General features: G+C 38.7%; 1 pseudogene; it reads left to right on the forward strand.

Moving 5' to 3' along the window:
• The first annotated feature begins 203 nt into the window (after positions 1-203).
• On the forward strand, positions 204-27,499 carry LOC118716146 (annotated as a pseudogene).
• Positions 27,500-27,584: the final 85 nt, after the last annotated feature.

The raw sequence follows: 27,584 nt of genomic DNA on the forward strand, positions 1-27,584 counted from the left end.
TCTGTCCACTTTTGCTATTTTGGTCTTTCATTGGTAGAACAATTCAGGTGCTTTCAATTTATGATAACTTTAGTATCAGCTTTCTCCCTCAATGCATTAACTGGCTAAGAAAAAATATCTATGCTAATAAAAGAGAAAGATGCAAATTGACCATACCTTTATGACATCATTCAGGAGTGAGTATGCAAATTATCAGGGCAAAGATGGCGGTGGCCACAGAGCCAGCCAGAGTGAGTGGGAGGCTTGGCTTGACCCTGGCAACCAAGGAAGCCAAGCTTCCCACCCATCTGGGCTGGCTAACAAAGGAGGGGCCTGTGAACGGAGCACATGGAGCCAGCCTGGGCCTTGTCACCCCTAACTGTCTTCTCCTGCAGCTTGATCGCCCCCAACTGCCCTCCCTTGCAAGCCTGATCCCTCACAACTATCCTCCCCAGCTGGCCATCTTGTGGTGGCCATCTTGTGTCCATATGAGGGCAGCCATCTTGTGTGTTGGAGTGATGGTCAATTTGCATATTGCTCTTTTATTAGATAGGCTGCTAAGATATATCTTGATTGATTTTGGTAAATTATCCCTTTATATACTGTACAATTCTATTTTCTGACATTTCATTTATGAGTTTGCAAATATAAATATATTCCTAAGTGAAACTTATTTATACTTTCCTATAAGTCACTTTTACTTCGAGATAGAGCACAGCAGGGATTGTTCTAAGATAATCATCGATAAAGCATACAGGCACTTTTTTTGTGGAAGGGCTGATCGTGATAATTATCTGTTGTTTCTAATGACCCCAAATCTATTTCTTCTTCTTCTTAGCATGCATCTAATTTCCTTAATGTCATTTGGGGAAAACTGATACCTTTTCACACCAATTCCAAGAGGTGGCACATAACCATTGCCTAGCTAATCAGCTCACTCCTTCAGTTAAAATGATTTAATTCATGAATGGGCACATGATTCAATGGGATGAAATTATAGAACTCTTACTAAAGCTGTCAGAAGTGCATGTTATAAGAGATGCTGAAAGGTTAGGACATGGGCCTAGAACTATTGGGAGCTCTCTAGCTATCATCAGTAAGGAATCTGGACAAGAACAGAATCCAGAGGAAAAAAGGAGAGCCAACAAATGGACAAAGAGAGCTCCTGACAAATTGCTCCTCTGGATAGAGCTAGTTGCTCTCATACTTTTATGATTTATGAGCCAATAAATTCCCTTTTAAAAGTATCCATGTAAGAAATATTCAAATCTGTAGAGAATTTTTGTGAGTTTATTTGAGTCAAACTGTAGATAGCTGACAGGAAGCAAAATTTCAACGTATTGAGATTATGCTCCAGGAAATGGCAGGTTTGCATCTTATTTTATATATCACAATCAAAAGAAAAGATGTAAGTGGGTTACATGAACTCTATTGGGGATAGGTTGGAAAGATGAGAGAAAGCAAAGTGGGGAAAGCTCTGAGATTGGATAAAAAGTAAAATTATATATATATGGACATAAGTGGGTACAGTATAGTTAACAGTCAACAATTAATTCAATAACAAATAACAACCAGGGGGTTTGTGGTCTTTGTTCTGTTGCAGTACCTGTGCTTTGGATGTTCCAGAAAAAGGAAATTAATTTGACATTCCAAAAGTATATCATTGTAGAAGCATAAAAAAACAACAGACAGGCTTAATTAAGGTAAAGACTGACTTTATTCAGGGAAGATTTTAGCCTAGGACATGACTACCTGCCATAATCTGCTTTTAGTTTGTAAATGTTAAATTCAGACCATTCTTTATGTTACTTTAGGTTTATGAGCTTGTAAGGCCACCGTGCAGGCCACTCCCAAGATTGTCAGGTTTAGCATATGGCTCCTTTTGGTCCACAAAGAAAACCATGAAATATTTGAAACATACAGGTCCAAATAGAGAATAATAATATGATGAACACTTTGTTTTGTCAAATATGTTAAGAATCAGACTTTAGATGTTTTTAATATAAATCACTAAACATTAAAGACATCTGAGACATCCTGTGTGCTTCTGCCTGATATCTCCTCACCCAGAGATGTCAGAATTCAAGGTTTGCCATGCCCATACATGACATTATATTTTTTTACTGCCTATTGTGTATCCTTAAGCTCCTTTTATAGATTTTTAAGCTTTATAATTTTATCAAATTACACAGATACTTCTGAAACTTGACACTTTTATTCAGTTTTATATTTTGGAGATTTAACTATGATATGAGATATAGTTGTAGTTCATTTAAAGTACTTATTCTAACTTCCATAAAGCTTTGTATTCATCATTCTCTCTCAGATATTTTCCATGTTTTGCTAGTATATCTTCTTTTCCCTTAAGCCAGGTTGAGATTAAGTTTCCCTTACTTACCAACCAGAGACTCCTGATTGACCCATTCAGCAAACCTCTAAAAACAACCTATGTATCTCTCTCTCTCTTCAAGGTGCCTATAATCCTAACCGTCAGCATCAATCTTGGGTAAGGCACTGCTTTTGTATGTCTCTCATAAAATAAAGGTATTATCCAAGAAGATCCCAAGACCAACATATCACATGCTTTGGGTAGCTATCTTCTAAAAGAAGACAGGGTCCTGGGTGGTGAGCAATAAGTAACTCTCTTCTTGTGAAACCTTGAAGGAGTACTGGCCTGAGCTGGGTTGTAATTGGGGAGGCTCTGCGAATCCAGTATTGGCCTAAAAGCACTAGGCATCTGAAAAGCCTTAAGGGCTTTGCTTAAAGGGAAATACATGTAAGGTCAACTTTGTTTATGAAAGAAAGCAAAGTCTAATCAGATAGACCTGGTTTCAAAGCTTTATTCAGCCATTTACTGTCTTTGTGACCTGAAGCAAGCCATTTGAGTTTCTGAGCCTTCATAGCTTCATTTGTAAAATGAGATAAATTTTACCTGCCTTGAAATGTTTATTGTATTATATGATGCAATGAATATACAGTGTCGGGTGATCAGCAGATCCTCTCTGATGATATCTATTAATATTATTTATTCAGCCAGTCCCATCAATCAGGTTGGTGATTCCCTAGGGACTTTACTATGGAATGATGCCTTGAGAATGGTTTGCCTTGGGCCAGGTTGCAAAGCTGGGCTTAAAGAGAAGTTTATCAGACAGTTACTTTTTTCTTCCAACAAGAACATCTCTTAGAAGTCTGGAGATTTAAAGTAAATTACCTAATGTGACACCCATTCTCCTAGCCTTTAACTCAGGAAAATATTCAGTTAAAAGGAACTTGAAGAGCAACTAAAAGGAGGAGGGAACAAGTAGCATAGAGAGAAGGAGCAGAATGAAAAGGTGGAATTTCTAATTCTTTTATTTGAAATTCGTGGAAAGGATGTAACAGGAGTCAAATATATTTGGGGCAATTTCATATTTGTGTATGAGCCTCAGACCAGGTGATGCATGGCCTCTGGGGCACCTTCTCAAGCTATTGCCCATCCTTCAGTTACTCATCATTCAGGTGCTGAAGGCAGATAGATCTATTGGAAAACAATATTTCCTACAGATAGAGAAAATGGTCACATGATGACATGAAAGGAAACAGGAACTGATATTTTCATAAGAAAAGCCCTCCACAACTCTGCCAATACCTCCATCTCTCTTTAGACTCCTGTGAACTGCAACTCACAAGCTACCAAAACATAGCTGGTGAGTCACTGGTGATTGTTGACAGTAAAGCTGTCTTCAGAGACAAGAGAGCGCTTGTCTATGCAGCTCTGTTTAGGTAGCCCGCATATTCTGGAATGAATGCAACCAGATGATGACACACTTCAGTGCTGAAGAAGATTCAACTTCCTCTGGAAGTGGGCTCTAGTGATCACATCTTCACTGTGGGGATCTCAGCATTCCTGCCCAGTGCTCATTAGAAGGAAATTGGGAGATAGTAGAGGCATTTTTGCCAATTTGGACAACTTAAGGATAGTCCCTTCATTGGGGTGAGGGGAAGATGTCCTTCCCTATGTTTGAGAGACAGTTGATAATAAAATTTGGACAACATTTTAAGTTATCATGAGAATGTAATTAGAGTTGCTGATAAGCTTAAAGTTGAAATGGAAGTGAGCTCCAAGAAAAGGTTGAAAGTCTCAATGCTCTTCAACCCTCTAGAAATACATAAAACTTTAAAATTATCATTGCTGGTACCCTTCAAGAAATTCTGATGTCATTGGTTTAGGATGGGCATAAGCTTCTTTAAAAAGTATTGTAACTTTTTCAGATCATTGCAATGCACTACCAAGGATAAGATCCACTGAGATAGGGAATTTTACCACGTCAGTGTCTCATATATGTTGAGACGGTTACATTGTAAAATGGCAGTATTAGTGATTATGGGAGCAAGTTTCAATGAGTTAGTGTGAGCTTTGCTGAGAGAGTTATAATCACTTAGAATACATAATGCCCATGGAACCCAATGAAAATTGGGCTCTGCTGTACTAGGAGAGAACCCCACTTGGGAAAGACTGATGGGTTCTGAGAAGTCCCAGGAACAGGACCTAGGAGGTTTCTCTTCCTTCTCAAACCCCTAAATCACAACACTAATACAATCACTACATTTTTAATGGTATGTATACAAATAAATAAGTGTACCTTAGTAAGTGTACCTTATGTGTGCCTTGTGATTGAATGCAAAACAGTAATAAAAAACAACTCACTGCATTGCTCCTGGTTAGAGAGCATATGCTGGCCTGTACAACTCTTTGTCATTAGAAACTATTACACTATTTGGTGGAGGGAGCAAAGAGGCCTCTGGAATGCTTGTAATGTTTTTTCTTGTTCTGGATACTGGTTTTACAGGTGTGTCCAGTTTATAAAAATTCATAGAGATATATTTGCATTTTCAGTATCTGTTTTATATTTCAATACCAAGTATTAAACACACACACACACAAAAAAAACAACAACAAACCTGACTTCTTCCTTTTTAGATGTGTATGGAAGTTGGCTAGATGACACTTATTCATGAAAAAATGAGTGTCGATGTTGAACTCTTCCACTTACAGAGTTTGGGGGCAGGACAACAGGTACAGAGTGGGGACTGAAGAAAAACTGAAGTTGCCAAATCTGCCAGTTCTTTAGTGTTGCACAGGGTGGAGCTCCTGAGGAGATGCCTCTTGTTTAGCAAAGTGACAAGTATTTTCAAATATGCGGAGGTGAAGCCCAACCTGAGGAGGGAGTGGAGAACTAATTGTTCTGCCCTGTAGGAGAAGAGAATTACATTTCCAGAAGAGGTAAGGGTAAAGGGACTGGACGACCAGGGAGTGAAAGGGGCTAACTGAGGAAGAGAGAGGACTGAGGAAGAGGTGTATTCTGGAGATGCAATGACAGAAGGACTTTTAAGAAAAGGGTATCTAATATTTGATTTGAATATTTTATGTGGCAGCAGTGAAAACCAGCTCCATCCCTCCAAATCTCCAATAATATCTGCTGCTCTCGCTACCCTGTTAATCACCTGTCATATATCACAAATCAACCGATAAAAGGGTAATATAACTTCATAACCCAGAGAGAATTTGGGTTAGTTTGAATATTTTAACTGGCTGTTGTATAAGACTGAATTAATTTTCTTTTAATGATGATACATGCCTACAACTTGGTTATTTGAGGCCAGTCTCTTAAATTGTAAAATGGAAAAGTGTAAAAACTAACCTGGGCCTTTTGTGAGATAACTTAATCCTGACACATACATTTTAATTGCTGTTCTAATTGTCAAGTATAATGATCAGTGTCTCACTGACAGCTGTGATGTGGGACAAAGAGTAGTACAACTCGAGCCCTGGTCAGTGTGGCTCACTTGTTTGGAGCATTGCCCTGTACCCCAAAAGACCGGGGTTCAATTCTCTGTCAGGGCACATAACTAGGTTGTGGGTTCTATCCTTGATCGGGTAATGTGGGAAGCACCAGATGGATGTTTCACTCTCACATCAATGCTTTTCTCTCACTTTCCCTCTCTCTAAAATCAATAAAAGCATGTCCTCAAAAACAAAAACAAGCGATTTGTTAATGCAAAAAACTTGAAATTAGAGAATTATCTACATTTCTTGGGAAAGTAGCTTAATATCTCTAAATTTTTTCCACATCTATAAAATGGAGGGAAATAATTCCCAAGTAGAGATATTCTGAGACATAACTAGAAGAATGTGTTTGAAGTAAGTCCTTTAGAAGATGACATATAGTAAATAATTAGTATTAACAACTTTCCTTCTTTCACTTATATAATATTGCATGTTGAAGTACTTGGTTTTATTTTTTTCAATAAAGCCACAAATAATTGTTAGTAAAATTAGTCAACTAACATTTGTTGGTTATTTGAAAAGCATGTCCTTCATAAGAGCAAACTTCTAGAAGCAGAAAAAAAATATTTTTAAATATATATTTTATTGATTTTTTTTACGGAGAGAAAGATAGAGAGATAGTTAGAAACATCGATGAGAGAGAATCATCAATCAGCTGCTTCTTGCACACCCCCTACTGGGAATGTGCCCACAACCAATGTACATGCCCTTGACCTGAATCGAACCTGGGACCTTTCAGTCCGCAGGCCGATGCTCTATCCACTGAGCCAAACTGGTTTTGGCTGGAGACATTTTTGGTTGTCACTACTAGCATCTAATGAGTAGAAACCACAGATGCTGCTAAATATCACACAGTGCACAGAACAGTCCCCTACAATAATGTATCTAGCTCAAAATACCAATAGCACTATTGTTGAGAAACTGGTGGAAAGGCAAGATAGTCTGGTTAGTCTTGGATTCCAGTGTGGTTGATGCCTATGCACATATTAACATTCCCTTAACTTTAAAGTATTCCTGTGAACGCTCATAAAGAATGGAAATTTTCATTATAAGGTGATTATATGTTCAAGCCTATATAAATCACACTCCTTTGATATTGAAACAAAGCTTTTATTCAGCCCCAGACAAGTCGAGAAAGCACTGTCACTACAAATTCTTCTTCTCACCCCATTAAAAGATGTATATTTTGTAAAGTATTACCATTTTGAAACCTGTACAGTTCAGCTTATCTCAAGAAATACTGGGTAAACATAATTCCACTGTGCTTAAGTCATTTCATAATTCAACAATGTGGAGGGAGCTCTTTCCAGTGGAGGTGATCGCTTCAGAGTAAGAGCTCTCCTTCATACCAATTCTAAATTTTAATTTTAGAGATCATAATAAGATAACTCAGAGCCAGAAAACAAAAACAAAACCAAAAAAAAAACCTGTTCATAAACATTTGTGTTATTGCACAATAATTGTCAGAAATGTTCTTTCCAGATGCGAATTTAATGGACAAAGTACTTGGTAACCTCAGACCTGAGCTATTAGTACTGTTCAGTTCTTCATCTCCCATTGTCCACACCACTGCTGCTGCCATCCTATTACTGGCTCCATCATAAAGCCTGGCCAGACATAGCTGAGTCAGGCACAAAGGATGCTGGAAAAGTAGGGTGGAACAAGCAGCACAAGTTGTAGAGTGCAGTAATAATGATCCTATAATTTATTTTTGTATTTTTACAGCACATTACTTGATCATTTTAACAACCCAGTGCTGCGAGCAAGATAAGTAATTTTATCCCTATCTTGTGTGTTTGTTACATGCTTTTGAATCTGCTCCAACTCGTGGTGATCCTTTGAATGAGTGATGTCCACAATAATCTATCCTCAACAACCCTGCTCAGCTCCTGTAGATGCATACCTGTGGCTTCTTCTATGAAGTCAATCAGTCCCATAGATAATTTTCCTCTTTTCCTGCAGCCTCCTGTTTTCCCTCACCATTATTATCTCTTCCAAAGAACCCTGTCTTCTCATGATGTGCCTGAAAAGAGAAGGAGAGAGAGAGAGAGAGAGAGAGAGAGAGAGAGAGAGAGAGAGAGAGAGAGAGAGAGAGAGATGAAAAAAACCTTCATAGACAGATCTATGAAGTTTGACTGTCTTACTCTAAATCATGCAGTGTCTAGGATCCAGATCTCTGATCTTTTAACCTAGAGATCTGCACAATATAGGACACAAAAATATAAAGCCTACATTATGGTCTTTTCCTTTGAGCTCTCTCTCCTTTTTTTTTTTTTTTTTTTTTTTTTTCTTAAAGGATTTTTAGAGAGAGAGAGGAAAGGAGAGAGAAAAAGAAAAACATTGATAGATGTGAGAGCGGAACATACATCAGCTGCCTCCTGCATGGCCCTTGTGGGGTCAAGCTGGGCTTGTGCCCAAACCAGGAATCAAACCAGCAACCTTTTAATGTAAGGGACAATACCCAACCAACCGAGCCACACTGGACAGGTCTCCTTTGAGTTCTCTTAGTTTGCTTTGCTTGTCTTAGTTGCAGGAGTGCAAAGGAGAACTAGAGATTCCGAGCTGGTGTAGTGGGTCTGCAGACTGCAGAAAAGGAACAGAAATTCTTAATTAGAACAAAGAGATTTGAACTCATAGGCATTCTTTAAACCAACAAGGACCAATCATAAAAAAGATCTTTGGGAAAATGATTTATTTCCAAAAATGTCATTTTCAGGTCATTATCAATCGTCCTGGAAGTATTTTTTTTTTATTGTAAATTAGCCTTAATAGAAAATAATAAATAGTTTAGTTCATGCCTAATTTTACCCCATTATTCTAATTCAACCATATTACTGTGATTTAATGTGCTTTTCTTCGGGGTGATTATTTTAAACATTTGAAGACAGCTTGTTCCAAATTGGCAATGCCATGATCTGAGTATATATTTGTTTCCTTCATTAACTTTCTTAGCTATTCATTGTCCCTTGAAAGGATTTTTTCAGTTCCTTAACTTCCTCTTACTTGAATACTCAGTGTAATTGTTTTCATACAAAGCATACAGGTCTTTTTTTATTTCTGAGAACGTGAAGCCACACTTGTCCCTTTATAGGAAATCATTTTGATGAGGGTTTTTGTGCATGTATGTACAGGATGTAATTTTAGTTTTGTTTTTGTTTGTTTTCAGAGGAGTTAAACATTTCACAACAAACTTTTAGTACTATTTAAATTCAGGAATTTAAAAAAATATAGCCACAAAATTATATGTTGTCTATAAATTACAAAACCAGGAATGAAGTATTTCTGTAGCAGTATAGGAGTCATGAGTTAAAAATGAAACTGTTATTTCTTTTTGCTACTGAATTGGAAAATTCATACCTTCAAAGACAGCAAAACTCTGAGTGAGTAGATGTGAGTCATTCACTTCTTTCATAGTGAGAGAGGCTTGAGTTGGAAAATATAGAACTGTTCTATTCTAGTCTCATCTACTTCTAGAAGAAAACAGGGAGATAGTTTTTTAAGAGTCACTGTGAACTTACAAACTTCAGCACAGATCAAGAGAGGCAAGAATGTCATTGGATTTGCTTCAGCTCACCAGTTCTTTAGCATTTCAATCCTTGAATGATACAATAATGATTTCTTGTAACTAAATCGTTATTTTCTCATCTTCACTCCACATTTGTAAGACACAAATTTTTTTAATAATAAATCTTTATTGTTCAGATTATTACAGGTGTTCCTCTTTCCCCCTCTTCCCTATAGCTCCTCTCCATCTGATCCCCAACTCCACCTCATGCCCTTACCCCTAGGGCCCCTGTCTTCATCCATAGGTGTAAGATTCTTATACAATCTCTTCCCTCACCCCCTGAGAATTGTTAGTCCAATTCCTTTATATGTCCCTGATTCTATTATATTCACTAGTCCATTTTGTTATTCAGATTTTTATTCACTTGATTTTTAGGTTCGCTTGTTAGTAGGTATGTATTTTATGTCTTTTTGTCGTTCATAATTTTTACCTTTACTTTTTTCTTCTTCTTCCTCTTCTTAAAGAATACCCTTCAGCATTTCATGTAATTCTACACAAATTTTTAAAGCAAAAATTTTATCATTGATGACAAATGCCTGTTTCAGGGAACAATAGTTTATTGGGACCATATAAATCTAACTAAGAATCAATCTCTCTCTCCAAGTGTTCGCAGCTCCCTCAGCTGGGAGAGAGAGAGGCTTAGAGAGAGGCCCGAAGAGAGAAGCAGGGACTGATCCATTGCCTCTATGGCAGCTTTTGATCAGCACTTGCCTCTCTCTCTCCCAGTCTGGACAGCAGCTGCACCTCCATTTCTCTCCAGCCCTCCATCTGGGCTGCTGATAATCCCTGCCTTTCCAATGAGGCCCTGTTGTTAGGCTGAGAAATGCTGACTGGCATTGAAACCAACCAATCAGAACCAAATCTGGGTGCTATGAAGAACCAATGGTTGCCTAGGAGACAAAGCTTTTGATGCTGACTGGCATAGATACTGACCAATCAGAACCAAATTTGGGTGCTGTGGGGAGCCAATGGCTGTCTAGGAAATGGAGCTTTTGATGCCAACTGGTATAGAAACCAGCCAATTAAAACCAAATCTGGCTGCTGTGGGGAGCCAATGGCTGCCTAACAGATAAAGCATTTGATGCTGACTGGCATAGAAACTGACCAATCAGAACCAAATTGGCCAACAGAGGAGGACAATTGGGGGCAAGATCAGGCCTGCAGGGGAGACCCATTTCAGGTGAGATCAGGCCAGCAGAAGGGGGCAATTGGGGGCAACCAGCTGGGAGGGGAGGGCAGATAGGGGCAATCAGGCAGGCAGGCAGGCAGATGAGCAATTAGGAACCAGTGGCCCCAAATTGCAAGAAGGATGTCTGACTGCTGGTTTAGACCCAATCCCTATAGGATAGGGGTGTCGAACTCAATCAGAGAAGGGGCCAAAATCTAAAATCCAGCCTAAATCGCGAGCCGAATGGTTTACTGAACAGTCATAAACTGTCATTGTGATGGAAACGCAGCGGAGTGCAGTGATGACAGCGCGGTGCGGGCCACATTGCAAGGCCTGGCGGGACGGATTTGGCCCGCGGGCCTTGTGTTTGACACATGTGCTATAGGACATCCCTCAAGGGATCCCCAGTTGGAGAGGGTGCAGGTTGGGCTGAAAGTACCCCTCCTCTGTGCATTAATTTCATGCACTGGGCCTCTAGTAATAAAATAAAAATCAATGGAGAAAATGTCCTTGGGTGAGGATTAACAACAAAACACACACAAAAAAGGAGAATTGAAGCAGTCATTTTAACAATTCATGTGTTAAGATTTTTGTGTGTGTGATCATTAGTTGAATAATATTTTACTACTATACACTTCACTCCATAGATAAAAATTGGTCAATTTAAGGGAAAGGAGAAATAAGTGATCTAAATGTCAATTTGTGTTAATCTTTTACCAAGTAAAACTTTACTTGAGATATAAATAAATCTTAAACTTCAAGAGATCTCCTTTTGTAAATAATTTTTAAAGTATATTATATAATCATATAGTTTCATGCCAGATGATGAGCACTAGAATGAGAAAATTCTTCTTGGCTTTGTGATTCATCACTTCCCAATATCTTCATTACTTGGGAAAAGACAAGAGCAGTATCAGCAAGTGGGTTGGACTTCTTGAGAAGCCAAAGGATGGCTTCAAAGTCCTTTAAAAGGAGTACTTAAACACCAGTTTCCTTTAAAAGGGTGTTTTATTCCAAAATCTTTTTTTGTGATATCCCCCACTTTATGTTTTTCCCTTGTAATATAGCATTTTTAAAATCCCAGCCAAGGGACTGTAAAGCAATCTGACTGTTAAATAACAATTTCTTTGCATGTTATTTTTTTTAATTGCATTTCTCTGGAACACATAACAAATAAATTTTTGCTACAGATCAAAACCAAAAGCTTGGACTGCACCAATGTTAGTTTCAACTTAAATCACCACCAACCTGGGCCTGACTCAGGCTGGCAGTCCACAGGGAAAATCCTGCCTAAATGCATTACTGCCTCTGGGTCTGTCCCCTGGTGCACAGACCAGATTAGCCAGGAGACGCAACAAGGCAAATTTGACTGGCGTAGAATTCTGGGAAGCAGGAGGGTTTAAGATACCACAAACATTTGCAAGGCCTAAGTAGAAACAACTGTTGAGGGAAACAGTTTGAGCAAGAACAAGGTTATTCATGATTCCAAACTGATGCCAGGGCTTGCTGAAGCTTTTTAGCTAGAAATGCTTTCAGGATAAGACTTTTCCTCTGGAGAAGCTTAAGGCCTGAAAACCAGCCATCCTTTGTTGTTATAAAACTTCAGAGTATATAAAATTTTAAAACAAAGACTCATTCATGTTCAAAAATTTACTTAAAATAAAATTAAAGTAGAATAATCTGTTCTTTGCTTCTAAGGTTCCTTTCAATACTCAGTTTTTACATACAAAAAGTAGAATCCTTTTTCAGATTCACTTGCAGGAAAAGGAAGCATAGTTTTATTAGACAACTAGAGGCCCAGTGCACAAATTCGTGCATAGGTAAGGTCCAGCCGGCCCAGCTCCAATTGGGTCAGTTAATCCAGGCCTGTTGGGAGGAGGAGATGGAAGGAGGTTGGCTGGCCACTCCAATGAGGCCCTATTAAGGCCAGGCTGTTGGCAATTGGGTTAGTCAGAAGCCTGGGAGAAAATGGTGGCTGCTCTTGGAGGTTTTAATGATGTGATTGTTTAGAATACATGTGTCAAACACAAGGCCCCCCGGGCCAAATCCGTCCCGCCAGGCCTTGCAATGTGGCCCGCACCGCGCTGTCATCACTGCACTCCGCTGCGTTTCCATCACAATGACAGTTTATGACTGTTCAGTAAACCATTCGGCCCGCGATTTAGGCTGGATTTTAGATTTTGGCCCCTTCTCTGATTGAGTTCGACACCCCTAGTTTAGAACCATGATAGTGTTTCTAGCTTGTCAATTTCATGGTTGGATAGATTGGGTCAAGTTACTTAATCACTAAGGCCCATTTCAATATCTGTAGAATGGAAATGGACATACTTGTAATGCCTACATCATATTGCTGTTTTGATAATTACATGATATAGAGGGAGCACAAAGTAAATGTTGACATATGTTAGCCGTTACTACACTAAGACCATTTTTTCTTTGTGTTAGTAGGATTTCATTGTAAATTTTGTCAGAAATATCACGTTTTTAAATTTTTTTAATGGCTGTGAAAGATCACAAAAAACAGAAGCAGTGAGCTGAGAGGGGAGGCAGGGAGAGAACAGGGGAGCCCTGAAATTGTTGCTCTCAATGTCGTTTACAGTTTTTATCAACATTGAAAGCCACTCTTTTGAACCAAGATAAAGCTCTCTTGGGAATCTCTATGAAGTAGGCTGTGTGTGTGTATGCGCGTGCGCACACGTGCATGCACGCACAAGTGCACACATGGGTATAATTTCCTCAACAAATACACTGAATTCTGGTTTGGGGATATAAGTTATAGATCCACAAAGAGAAATCTATAGAAAGAAATATTATAGAACTAAAAAACATCATAGGGACTTCACTAATGCTTGGTTATTTAAACTGTTTATATTTATAAAGAAACCCTTAAAATTATCCATTTAGGTGATCCAAATAGGCTAAAAGTGAACATATTTTTTATATTGCTATTATATATTCAAATAAATTTATGATAAATAAAATTACAAAATGTGGTTGCTATCTCCAAGGGTGATTTTATTGTTTTTGCATCATTTTTGCTAAGTACATTTTCAAAGTAGAGGCTTGCATAGCTAGTAAATAAAACCATTGGATATTAGGAAATGAACTTCATTGAAAGTTATTGGAAATTTTAGATTTTTTTTCATATTTTATTTTTCCTAAAAGAAAAATATAATTAGTTTTCCCTTTCATTGCCAGAGAAATGTGGGAAGACTCATAATTTCATTCATATTTAAAAAGTGTTATAATATTACATTCTGGATTCTGACACCTATTTATAATGAGCCACAGGGGAAATCTGCTCACAAATATTCAAATTTATAGTGTGATTGCTGACATCACAGGGAATTATTTTATTATTTCATTGGCCAGATAAAAAAGAAAATTCAAAGATTCTATATAACTCTGCTAAATACTAACAACATCTTTCAGTATTTAAAACACATTGTATTTTGGTATCACCCATGCTACTGAAAAATAAAAATATATTTATCAAGATTACATAAATTTTTGAATTCATCTTTGGAGATGTTGCAATGGATATAGATGTCTCATCAAATCATGTGTCTTAATTTTACCAACAGAAAGTGGCATTTAAATGAAAGGATTTGGTCCAGCCACTGTTGTGAATTTATGCCTATGTAAAGCTTCAATCTTACCTAATAAAAGACAAACATGTAAATTGATTGTACCTCCACTATGCCCGCCAGCCAATCAGGAGTGATATGCAAATTAACCCAACAAAGATGGAAGTTAATTTTCATACACAGGTGCTGAGTGACCAGGGTGGGGTGGAATGCCTGCATCATCACCCCACCCCCAGTCTCTTGTGGCCTCTAGCAGCATGGGAAGGCAGGGCGGGAGCTGAAAGAGGCTGCTCCAGGGCTGGGCCAGAGTAGAAAGGTAGTGCCAGCAGTCAGAGAAAGGAAGGCCCATTCTAGCACAAATCAGGCTTTCTAGTCTTATTATTACTTTTTTATATTTTATTGATTTTTTTTATTAGAGGAAGGGAGAGGGATAGATGTGAGTTAGAAACATCCATGAGAGAGAAACATCGATCAGCTGCCTCCTACTGGGGATGTGCCCTCAACCAAGGTACATGCCCTTGACCAGAATCGAACCTGAAGTCTGATGCTCTATTCACTGAGCCAAACCAGTTAGGGCACTTCTAGTCTTATATAAGACTGATGTTTTAAATATGTCATAATGTAGCTACTTCAGGGAAATTATAAAATCTGGAACATTTGACTTCAACAGTCTAATTGGTAAAATATATATAGTTAATTTCCTAAAAAAGAAAATCCTCCAATTTTATTTAGACATATTTATGAGAAGATGTTTATAAATATTAATACATCTCCTAATTATGAGCTATAAGAGGAAGTCACTGTTTTAAAATATTTATGGTAAAACTTTTGGACCACTGTTACCAACTCTTTGTCAATTGAGGATATTAATAACATCCCCTCATCTCAAACATAATACGTTGAAAAACAAAATTCTTTATCTTTTTCTGCAACATAAATCTGTTTATTTGGGGTAACCTGTTAAGTAAATGGCACCACCAGTCACCAAAAAAATGTTTGCTTAAGCCAAAGGTTTCAGAGTCACTCTTTAATTCTTTTTTTTCTCTTACATTGAACATCCAATTAGTAGCAAATATTTTTGGCTCTATCTTTCCCAATTATCTCAATCCAGCCACTTCTTACCACCTTGATCTCCTAACACCCTAATGTAACCCACCATTATTTCTACCCTGATCTATACATTAGGTTCCTTGAGCATATCCCAAGTAGAGGAGTACGGCTTTCTTTAAAAAATCCTCACCCAAGAACATGTTTAAAGTGAGAGAAAGTAGGGGAGGAGAGAGGAGCAGCAATTGGTTTCTCAAACATACATGCCCCAACCAGGGATTGAACCTGCAACCCATGAATGTACCCTTACCAGGGAATTCAACATTTTGGTGCACAGGACGATGCCCAACCACCTGAGCCACTCCACTGGATAAGTCTTTTTGTATGTGTGTGTGAGACTAGATAATCTCTCTATCGAGGTTCTATTTGGGGGAGATGGATTATTTAACAATTTATTTCTTCTCAGTACCTAAGATACTTATAGGAGAGTTAAGTTAATTTATCTCACAAAAGCAAAAACTAGTCCAGAAAGTTCTTTCCATCAGATGATGTAGATTGTATTTTTTAAATAGCAACACAAATTACAACCTTACTTAAATTTTTCAAGCTACATAGAATTAAAATGTGAAAATCTCCAAATTCTATAGTGTCCATTTACTCTTCATTGGCAACTACTAGCGGTGGTTTGAGTGAATCCTTCTAGATATTTTCTATATATATATCACACACATGCTCATACACAATAATTTTCTCCATTCTAGGATGCTATTAAATGTAATTAAATTGCTTCTAATTCTCCAGGTTACAGTTCTCTTCCATTGACTCTTTGCCCTAAGTGTAGGCACAGGTAATCCATTAATTCTCTTCTGGTTAAACCAGAAGGCAATTGTTTACTGAGCAATGCCAAGGTTCTGAGGGATAACTGGCAAAAATTACATCATGAAACAGGCAAAAAAATAAACTAAAACTAGATAGTGCACATTATCTCCTTAGAATTAGACACCCCAGGTTCATATCTTAGCTCTTCTACTCATTAACCTGTTAACCAAGCAGGACGTATAAATACGTCAAACGTAAACAATATGAATACGTCCATATGAATACGCCCTTGAACTATATGTTGCGCCCTGAAACCGGCGGGACTATATTTCTGAACAACAAAGGTATTAGTCATCCATACATGTCTCAACATGAATTTAAGACACGGAGGGAATCAGTATAATTTCGCTAGTGAGAGTGGTGGACGTGTTCTGGGTGAGCAGTGACGAGTACATACTTACACTTACCTACCTATTTTCGTATTATATATCATTTACTTATATTTTTTTATATCTCCAACCTTTATATAATAGAAAAACATATAAAATTGATCCAATCATCAATAATTTGTCAGAAAAGTTTAAAAGTTTTTATGTATGTGAACAAGAAATATGCCTAGATGAATCTCTTTTATTATGGAAAGGGAATTTATCTTGGAAACAGTATATATCTACAAAAAGAGCTAAATTTGGAATGAAGTTGTTTATTTTGAGTGAAAGCCAATCTGGATACGTACAAAATATAATTTTATACACAGGCAAGGACACAAATTATGGTTCAAACTACCCACAAGAAAAACAATCAACAAGAATTGTTTTGGAGTTAACACATGACTTACTGAATAAAGTGTATAGGATTTACTTAGATAATTTCTATACGTCAATTCATTTGGCTGAACTCTTGTGTCAAAACAATACAGACATTGTTGGAACAATGAGGATAGACAGAGTCGGAATCCCCAGTGAAATAAAAACAAAAAAATTACAGAAAAATGAATATATAGTAAGAATCAAAGACAAACTTATGGTTTTAAAATGGAAGGATAAAAAAAAGACATATTGATGCTCAGTTCTATTCATAATGACGAAAAGACAATGATTGAAAAGAGAGGAAGAGGCAAGAAAAACCGAATGTTGTCCTGGATTATAACAAGAATATGGGCGACGTAGATTTCGGAGATGGAATTATGGTGGCCTACACGGCTGACTGTAATAGGGTAAAAAAAATTTTATAAAAAAATTTTTCTACGATTAATTGCTATGTGCTGCTTCAATGCACATATTGATATTATATACAAAAAAGATAAAGGTCATTTGGATCGATCACACTTTTAATAGAGTGTGTAGAGAAATTGGTAGATAACAACATAGTGAAAACCCACCCAAAGACATCAACAAGCAGTTCTACATCTAAACCATCACGCTTAGTTGAAAGGCATTTTCCAGAACAAATGAAAAGCGATACAGGAAAAACTAAATCCAGGAAATGCCGAGTTTGCTACAAAAAAGGTGTTAGGAAAGAATCTACATACTGGTGTCCGGATTGTAAGGTAGCACTATGTATCAACAATTGTTTTAAAATATATCACATGGAAGTTGAGTTTTGAATTTTTACATCTATATTTTAATTTTTTAGCCGAAACCGGTTTGGCTCGGTGGATAGAGCATCAGCCTGCTGACTGAAGGGTCCCAGGTTCGATTCCGGTCAAGGGCATGTACTTTGGTTGCGGGCATGTCCCCAGTGCAGGTGTGCAAGAGGCAGCTGATCCATGTTTCTAACTCTCTATCCCTCTCTCTTCCTCTCTGTGAAAAATCAATTAAAAAAAAATTTTAATTTTTTAAACTCAATATTTCTATTTTATTTGTGTGCTTTTGTTTATTATTCTGTTATTGTTAACTTTTTAATATTTTTATTGTGTATAGAAAGAAAAAATATATATTTTTTGTAATCTTTATAATTGTTTGTAAAATTTATAATTTTTAATTCGATGTTTCCATTTTTTTGTTGGTATTCTTTTCTATTTGTTTGTAATTTTGTATTTTCCTTTGTGCTTTATATATAAACAAAAAAATATATTTCATTTATTTTAATTAAGTATAAATAAAAATAATAATAATATAAAATTACGTCCACTGGGCGTGACGTACTGACACGTCCTAGTGAAAGAGTATGGGCCCATTGTACATTGGGTAAATAAAAAGGGAACTACCTGGTTAACAGGTTAATAATATGATCTTGGGAAAATCACCTAGGTCTATCAATATCTCATTTGTGAAAAGGGGGTAATAATAGTACCTACCTTACTGGTATAAGCTGTTCCCACAAATATATATATATATATATATGGCTGATATGCAAAGTGTTCCCTTGGGAGTTCAACCAGACAGAGTTTGATCACTCACTATGACATGCGTTAGCCACCAGGGGGCAGAACAAAATATGTCAGGCAACCAGCAGTGGTGGCAGGATGCTGAGGGAGCAAAGGAAGGAGGAGGCAGGGAGGCAGGGAGGTGGAGAACCTTATGTGCCCTGATCATCATCCACGCCTAGGGACCCTACCCATGCATGAATTTCGTGCACTGGTCCTCTAGTCCTATATAATAAAAGCATAATATGCAAATCGACCAAATGTCTGAACAGTGGAACAACCATCTGGATAATCATCTGGGACAACGCTATGACATCCACTGGCGCCAGGCCAGCCAATGCGATTGGTCGGGGGTCTGGCCAATGCCCCGGGATTGTCCTGCAGAAGGAGGCCCAGGTCACCAACCAATGGGCTGCAGTGGGTGGGTGGGGCCTCTCTCGGTCCCTGATGCCAGTGGGAAGCCAGTGCTAGCAACTGAAGAAAGGAAGGCCTACTCTTGCATGGATTTTGTGCAATCAGGCCTCTAGTATACATATAAAAGCCTAAGCAAACAAATAATTGAATGACTGAACAACTCATCAACAGTTGCTATGATGTACACTGATCACCAGAGGGTAGATGCTTAATGCAGGAGCTGGCCCCTGGTGATCAGTACACTCCCACAGCCAACCTCCCATGGCCAGCCAGCCTTCCATGGTCTCTCCCCTCCCCCCCACATGGCCAGCCCTGATAAACCCCAATATTGCCAGTTGACCAACCTCCCACAGCTCCTCCCCCTGGCCAGTGGCCCCAATTGGACCTGCTGGACAATCTCCCACAGTCTCTCCCCCTCACAACCTCAGGCAGCCCAGATCAGCCCCGATCCCCGGCCAGGCCAAGGGACCCCATCCATGCATGAATTCGTGCACCAGGCCTCTAGTATTAAATACATGGAAAGAACTGAGCATTATGCTGGGCAAAAGTGAGTGTTCAGCACATAGAAACTTTTAGTGTTACCTTTCTGAATATCCATGATTTATAAGGCAGGAATCAGCAAACAAACAAAAGCCCTGGGCCAGTATTTTTTACTTTGGAAGCAATATGATCTCTGTCAGAACTACTCAACTCTGCCATGGGGGAAGCAGCCACAGACAATATGCAAATAAATACTGAAACTTCAATTTCATATATCAACAATTTTACTGTGTCATGAAATATTCTTATTTCATTCTCAACCGTTTTAATGTAATTCTTACTTATCTCTTGGGCCACACAGAACTAGGTGTTGGTTTGAATTTGGTCTATGAGCTGTAGTTTACCAACAGCCTCCCTTGCCTACCACCCCCATTGGTTGCCCCTTTCTGGCTGTTTCACATCTTGACTCTGCCATGCTTCTGACAATCCTGCTTCTCACTGACCACCAACGCTTCTGTGCATCCTCTCTTGTTCAGGTCCCCAGCTCCCTGTCTTTGCCTATCTTTTCTCCACAGAAGAAAGCCAAAAGTCAGTAATGACCATTCTACTTCATTATGATACAAGTATGTTTCCTCTTTCTCTCAGCCTCTATGGTCCTGATTGAGCTCTTGCCTCACTTTTTTTTAAATTGATTAAGGTATTACATGCGTGTCCATATCGCCCACCTACCCCCACCCCACTCCCGTGCATGCCCTTACCCCCCTGCTGTTTCTGTCCATTGGTTCTGGCCTCATTTTTGCAAACTAAAGTGAGCAGAGAAAATGGACCCATACATTGTAGGAGGAAGCCTCCCCTCTGTTTGGGAAATCTACAAACATAAATGTAATACTAATTGCTTGACAGTAGTCAGCTGTTTGAATCTACCGATTTGTTTAACTTGTTTATTGTTAATGAACTAGAGGCCCAGTGCATGGGGGGTGGGGGGGTCCCTCAGACTGGCCTGTGCCTTTTCCCAGTCCAGGAGCCCTTGGTGGATGTCCAATTGAGGGCTTAGTCCTGCTCCTCATGGGATATACTCCTGCCACCACCAGCAGTGAGCCCAGCTGCACTTGCCAGCAGTGAGCCCAGCTCAAAGCTTCTGGCTGAGTGGCATTCCCCCTGAGGGAGCGCACTGATCACTAGGGGGCCACTCCTGCCTGAGCATCTGTCCCCTGGTGGTCAGTGTGTGTCATAGTGACTGGTTGTTCCACTGTTCAGTCAATTTGCATATTAGCCTTTTATTATACAGGATTACACATTACTTTAATGTCTCATTTTCTAATATATGACAGTCACTTTTTAAAGTATGTTTAGGCTGCCTGGCTGGTGTTTCTCAGTGGCTGAGCATCAACCTATGAACCAGAAAGTCACGGTTTGATTCCTGGTCAGGGCACATGCCCGAGCTGCAAGCTAGATCCCGTGTGTGGTATGCAGGAGGAAGCCGACCAATGATTCTCTCTCCCTTCCTCTCTAAAATTGACAATAAAAAATATATTAAAGTATGTTTAGGCTAAAAATTTACAGGCTTTTGGGAAAATTTGACAGTCACTTGCAAAAAAATGAAACTAGATCACCAACTTACACCATACACAAAAATAAACTCAAAATGGATACAGGACTTAAACATAAGACGGGAAACCATAAAAATACTAGAGGCATCCACAAGTAGCAAAATCTCAGACATATGCCAAAAGAACTTCTTCACTGATACTGCCCCTAGGGCAATGGAAGCTAAAGAGAAAATTAACAAATGGGACTACATCAAAATAAAAAGCTTTTTTACAACAAAAGAAACCATCAACAAAACAATAAGAAAGCCCACTGTATGGAAGAACATATTTGCAAATGTTATCACTGATAAAGGTTTAATCTCCAACATCTACAGACAGCTTATACAACTTAATAAAAGAAAGATAAATGAGCCAATTAGAATTAGGTCTTGATGGCACTATTTATCTTCAGAGGGTAATATGACATAATGGAAACTAGCATGGACTCTGAAAGTTGAGAAATCCAAGCTCAAATAGTAAGTGACTTTCAGTGCTAGAAAACACTTATATTTAACTCCACCTGTACATGAAACATAAATGTAGAAATCAAACGTATTTACATATGTAACACCCAATATAAGATGTAGAATCCTTTTAAAGATTTTAGACGTTTCTTTCATCCCCTTTATGACAAGTACTCTTTAATTTCTTTCTGGACTCTAAATGTTACAGTTTTTATTTTCTTGTTGTTGTTATGACTCCACTGGTTCCTGTGGTTCTAATGTTTTTTCTGTTGTTGTTTTTAAGCCCATTTTCTCCCTATTGGATATTTTTATTGTTATATTTTCTAGTTCCCTGAGCGTTTTCTCTGTTCCATCCATTCTGCTCTGAGCTTATTCACTGAGTTATTTATTTCAGTTATTATATTCTTCTGTACTATAATTTTCACTTGGTTCTTTTTTATAGTTTCATTTTCTTTGCTGAGACTTTCTGTTTACTTGCCATAACTTTCTTTTTTCCCATTTAAGGATGTTCAGAATCACTCATGTAAAGATTGTTTTGATGGCTCTTTTAAACTTATTATCAAATAGCTGTCATCTCTACTATCTCAGTGTTAGTATCTTTTTTATTCAGTTTTAGATCTTTCTGCTTCTTTGTTTGAATAATTTGATAATTGAAACCTAGAAATTTTGAGCATTATGAAACTCTGGATCTTTTCAACCTGTTTTATCTGGCTTGCTTTGTACTGCTTTGGTGAGGGAAGGGTGAGATGCCACCTAATTATTTCGAGAAGAGAGTAGAAGTCCAGGTTCCCCACTTGGCCCAAGGTTTGTAGGTGTGTTGGGGGGATGGGTATTCATTATTTTATAAGATAGTGGGAGTTCTGGCTCCCTGCTATTCTTCTGTCAATATCTCCCCATGTGGTGGTATAGGTCTGCCTTGCTTCTATATCTTATGGTTTCCACTTACATGACCCAGGACTGACTCCCGCTCAGTGCAGTCAAGACCCAGGACTGACTTCCACCATGCCTGCTGGGACCCTCGCCTGCTGTTCAGTCATCCATCTGGTTGTTTAGGTTGTGACGGACCCTGGCTCTTATATATTATGATATTTATATTATATTGTTTCCAGGCTTCAGATTAACATTATTACAAAGAGTGTTACATTTTCTTATATAATCTACAAACAACTCTGTGAGATAAGAAAATTTAATTCATTTTACAGATGAAGAAATAGAGAGGCACAGGAGAATGAAATAACTTATGTATTCTCATGCATGTAGTAAGTGAAAAAGGTAGAATGCTAATCTAAGACCTCCATTATTCCTTTCAGTTGTCTTTCTGCCTAAAAGAGGGAATATATTAATATTTATTTAATGTATTAAAAATATGTTAGAGGAGTGTTGCAGAGTGTAAGCAACAAGAGTTTCAGTAGTGTTTATAATTTGCTATTTCCTCAGCTTAGATATGGATTCACAGGTGTTTATTTCTGTACTTCTTAATTGACGTTAGGGTTACATATGACTTTTCATATATCATCTATTACACAATTAAAGCTATAAAAAATCCTGATACTAGTATAAAGATGTGGGAGTAAAACCTAAAAATTGCTTTAATTTTTTTTCTCCTATTTCTGCATGGCTAGGGAAAGGAGGGACTGGAATGATGATTTAGAAACCCAGGGAGAGCACATATCAAGTATGTAAACACAATGGCCTCAAAGCAATTGCTTGTTTGCTTCTGATTCTATTTTATTCATCAGTTTATTTTGTGCATATATTTATTATTTGGTTATTTTGATTTTTAGATTCATTGTTAATAAATATGTATTTCTTGTCATTTTATTATTCCTATTTTTATCTTCCCTTTCTTCTTCCTCCTCCTCTTAAAGAACACCCTTTAACATTTCATGTAGTACTGGTTTGGTGGTAATGAACTTCTTTAGCTTTCTCTTGTCTGTGAAGCTCTTTATCTGACCTAAATGATAGCTTTGCTGGGTAGAGTAATCTTGGTTGTAGTTCCTTGCTTTAAATATTGTTTGACACTCCCATCTGAAAGTTTCTGTTGAGAAATCAGCTAACAGTTGTATGGGCTCTCCCTTACAGTAATAACTGCTTTTTTCTTACTGCTTTTAAGACTCTCTCTTTGTCTTTAAACCTTTGGCATTTTAATTATGATGTGTCTTCGTGTGGGTTTCCTTGGGTTCCTCTTGTTTGGGACTCTCTGTGTTTCCTAAACTTCACCAGTTAGGGTAAGTTTTCAGTCACTATTTCTTCAAATAGGTTTTCAATCTCTTGCTCTCTCACTTCTGCTTCTGGCACCCCCATAATGTGAATATTGGTAAATTTAAAGTTGTCACAGAGGCTCCTTACATTGTCTTCATACTTTTATATTCTTTTATTTCCTCTGCTGATTGGATGATTTTGCTTTCTCATATTCCAAATGGAATTCCTGGGAGATGCAAAGTCAACCACTGCCTATGCCCTGCCTAGGCCACCCATTACAAGTTACAGAGTGATTTTCAGATGGCTGCTACTTGTGTTGGGAGTAGAGGTGTGCAGAAGAGGCCAAGCTGTGAACCTTGGAAAGCTACTGCTAGTGCTAGGTCTTAGGCCTTTTATTGATAAGTTTGGGTCATGCTGATTCCAGCTGTTACTTCTTTAAGAGATTTTAGGAAAATCTGAAGCCTGCGCCAGGACAGGCCATTCATATGAAAAAGCTGCTGCAAACAGCTTGGGTGGGGCTGCAAATTGGATGGGGAGGGGTCTCATGAATCACCAGGCAGAGCAAATAGTGTGAGGCTGATGGAAACTCAGGTATGGCTGTCAGACAGCTCTGTGATGGAGGAGGTCTCTACACAAGAAGAGTTACCCCTTCAAGCACTCCTGTCTGAGAGAAAGACACCCTCAAGTTCCACACAGTCCATTTCTTCCCCATATGTCCCTGGATCCCCCCTAAAGCCACTGCCTGGCACTGGAGCTCAGAGGAAGCAGGACATTTCGTGCCTCTTCCCCTCCTACCAATCTCAATGTGCTTTCTTCTTTACATCTCTAATTGTAAGATTTCCATTCAGTCAGATTTCAAGGGGTTCTGAATGATGGTTGTTCCATATTTTAGTTATAATTTTATGTGGTTGTGGGAGGCATCAAGTACAGCCATTTACCTACACTGCCATCTTGTTTCCTCTCTATGTCTTCGGTCTTATTGCCACAAATCACTTTTGAAAAGTGCTTTTTTAAACAAGTGTTTCTTTCACTTTAACTTTAGGTCAATTAATCAGCAAGTGGGGCTGAAAATCTATAGAGAGCTATCAGGATAATGAGGACTATTTCTGTGATGGCCATTGAGTGTTCAATAGCTTTAAGTTGAGTCCTAAGTCAACTATTTCTATGAAACAGTCAAACAACAGTACAGTTAGCAAACCAAGAAACAGATTTTATTAGTTATCACATAAAAACAGACAAAAGTAAAGTTGTCAGAGCTGCAGAACTTCCCTTATTAAAAATAAAGAATAGAAAAATATTTAGAGGCAGAAGAAATAATGAATACCTTTCAACAGGAATAAACCATTTAAAATCTTCTCTTTGTTACTGCCTCAGTTTTGTGTAAAATAAAGTAAGTGAACCAGGTAACTAGCTCCTTAATAGCTTAAAAATTCTGTAGCTGTGATTTTAAAAACATCAATAGTAATACATAAATTTGTTAAAGTCCTGAACATATGACAAAGATTATTTCATATTGAACATATTGAACATAGCTGTCAAAAGTGCAGGTTTTGGTTCCTGGCCAGTTTGGCTCAGTGGGTTGGAGTGTCTGCCCCCACACAGAAGGATCTTATATCTGATTCCTGGCCAAGGGCATGTACCTCAGTTGTAGGTTCATCCCAGCCCCTGATGGGAGTCATGTGGGAGGCAACTAACATTGTGTTTCTCTAACATCGATGTTTCTCTCTCACATCAATGTTCCTCTCTCTCTCTCTCACCCCTCCTTTCCATCTTTTCCTCTCTCTCTCTCTCTCTTTCTCTCTCTCTCTCTCTCTCTCAAAAAAAAAAATCAATGGGAAAAAAATCTCCTCAGGTGAGGATTAAAAAAAAAAAGTGCAGGTCTCCAGATGGGTGGAGGAACCAAGATAATGACATAGGTAAACGTGGTACTCACATTCTTCCACAACCATATCAGAATTACAAATAAAATACAGAAGAACCATCATTCAGAACCACCTGAAATCTGGCTGAATGGAAGCCCTATGACTAGAGAATTAAAGAAGAAACTATATTGAGACTGATAGGAGGGTAGTAGATATGGAATGGCTTGTCTGACATCCACATGTGGTGTGTTTTTAATTGGGAGGAATATCTTGGCTGAGGAGCAAGGAATCACAGCCCCACACTAGAACTGTCAGTCCAGGGTTCCAATGCCAGGACTGTAAAAACCAGTGGGGATTGTGGCTGAGTGATATGGGGGCAGCCAGAGACATAGGCAGTTCCTCTTAAAGAGTCCATGTGTTGACTTACTTGGACTCATTCACACTGATCTTCAGTTCTGGCAACTGCTTAAAAGGATCCAGACACATATGGGAAGGAACTAAATTGTGAGTGGGACAGTCTTGAGGAGCCAAAGGCCATCATAAAAAATAATGATCTTCTTTGGAAAGACTATGAAGAGAAACTAGCTAACCAGGCCTTAAGGATGGTGGAAAACTATGTAGCCCAGTTTGGTGAGATTAAGGAAATAATCACCAAGCAGGGTCACAAACTCATGGACTATGACAATGCCAGACACCACCTGGAGGCAGGGCAGAATGCCAAGAAAAAAAATGAGGTCAAGATTGCCAAGGCAGATGAAGTGTTCAACAAAGCCCAGCTTGTGTTTGAAGATTTGATCCAGGAACTACTAGAGCTACCTGTTCTTTATAATAGTTGTATAGGCTATTCTATGAGCATCTTTCAAAACATTTTCAACTTGAAGGACATCTTCTACAGGGAAATGAGAACAATCACAATCTTTATGAATTGATGAGCAAACTGGAGAAGCAACATTCCAACAAAGTCTCTGTGGTGAAGACTATCAAGCAGCAGCAGACGCTCCTTAGTCATCTCTTTGCCAGTTCAAACATCTACAGTCGCTAGCCCTTCTACCTCACTTACATTTTCTTGATAAGTGAGAGGGACTCCATCTCAGCAAGTAAAGAAGCGCTAATGTCAGATCTAGCTCAGGGAGGAGACAACTCTGAGATTAAAAAAGAGCCCTTAAAAGAAAAGAAAATAGACCAAAAAAAAAAAAGGCTGAAGCAAAGACCTCTGAGGAGGAAGAGCCTCTACCAGCCTTCAATGGCCCTACCCAAGCCCAGCCCAGGAGGAAGTTTTCCCTGGCTCCCCAGCTCCATCCCCAGGCAGAGCCCCAATCCCTTCAGAACAGCCTGCATCTCTCCCCGGAGATATCCTCTGAACCCAAACCTCCAGTGAACGTTCTGAACAACCAAAGAAGACAGCCCCTGTCCAGAGGACCTCAGCACCCTTTAATAGGCCTCTTCTGCCCAGAGCCACTCCCAGCTCTAGGATTTCCTCAAGGAATATATTCTCCAGCCCTAAGCCTCCAACCAGAGTTCACCCATCACCCCTAGGGCCTCCTTGGGAGCTGGAACTCCAAGACCTAGTTCCAGGGCCACTTTGAAGGTTTCTCTTGATCCACAGCCACCACAGAAGCCAGTAAAAACTTCTGAGGACAGAGAGAGAAAAAAACACATCAACAATCTGAACCCAGATCTTTACCCTTCCCCCACCTCGATAATCCCTCAGGTTTTTCAGAATCTGACAAGACAAGTAAGATGGAAGACAAAAAAGAGGATAATAAGTTTATTTTGACTGACTCCCCTGAGAGCCAAGGCCTCCAGCTTCATGCCTCTGTGGTTCCAGAAGACAGCAACATCACACCTGAGCTTCAAGAAGAGGTATCTACAATTCAAAGTGCACAACTCTGAAGAACAACTGCTAAGACTTCCCACATATATACATCTCCCAGAGAGACTCTTCAGCTAGAGGGTATAGAAGTCACAGGGACTTAAGAAAGATCTAACATTCATTTCTAAGTTCTCAATATGGATGCTGGTTGTCTCTAAAGACCTAGCTTTAATGGAGGCTGAGGAGCAGACTCAGAGGAGGGAGAGAGGCAGGCAGGCTTGGGAAAAGAGATTGTTAGACTCAAAGAATATTTAATTCAGATTTTTAGCACTGTTAGAATAATAAGACTTTATATATTAAATAAAGTGAGGCTAAAATGACTATAACAGCCAAAACTGGT

Source organism: Pipistrellus kuhlii, unplaced genomic scaffold (genome assembly GCF_014108245.1).
Source record: "Pipistrellus kuhlii isolate mPipKuh1 unplaced genomic scaffold, mPipKuh1.p scaffold_m20_p_1, whole genome shotgun sequence".
Taxonomy (NCBI): Eukaryota; Metazoa; Chordata; class Mammalia; order Chiroptera; family Vespertilionidae; genus Pipistrellus; species Pipistrellus kuhlii.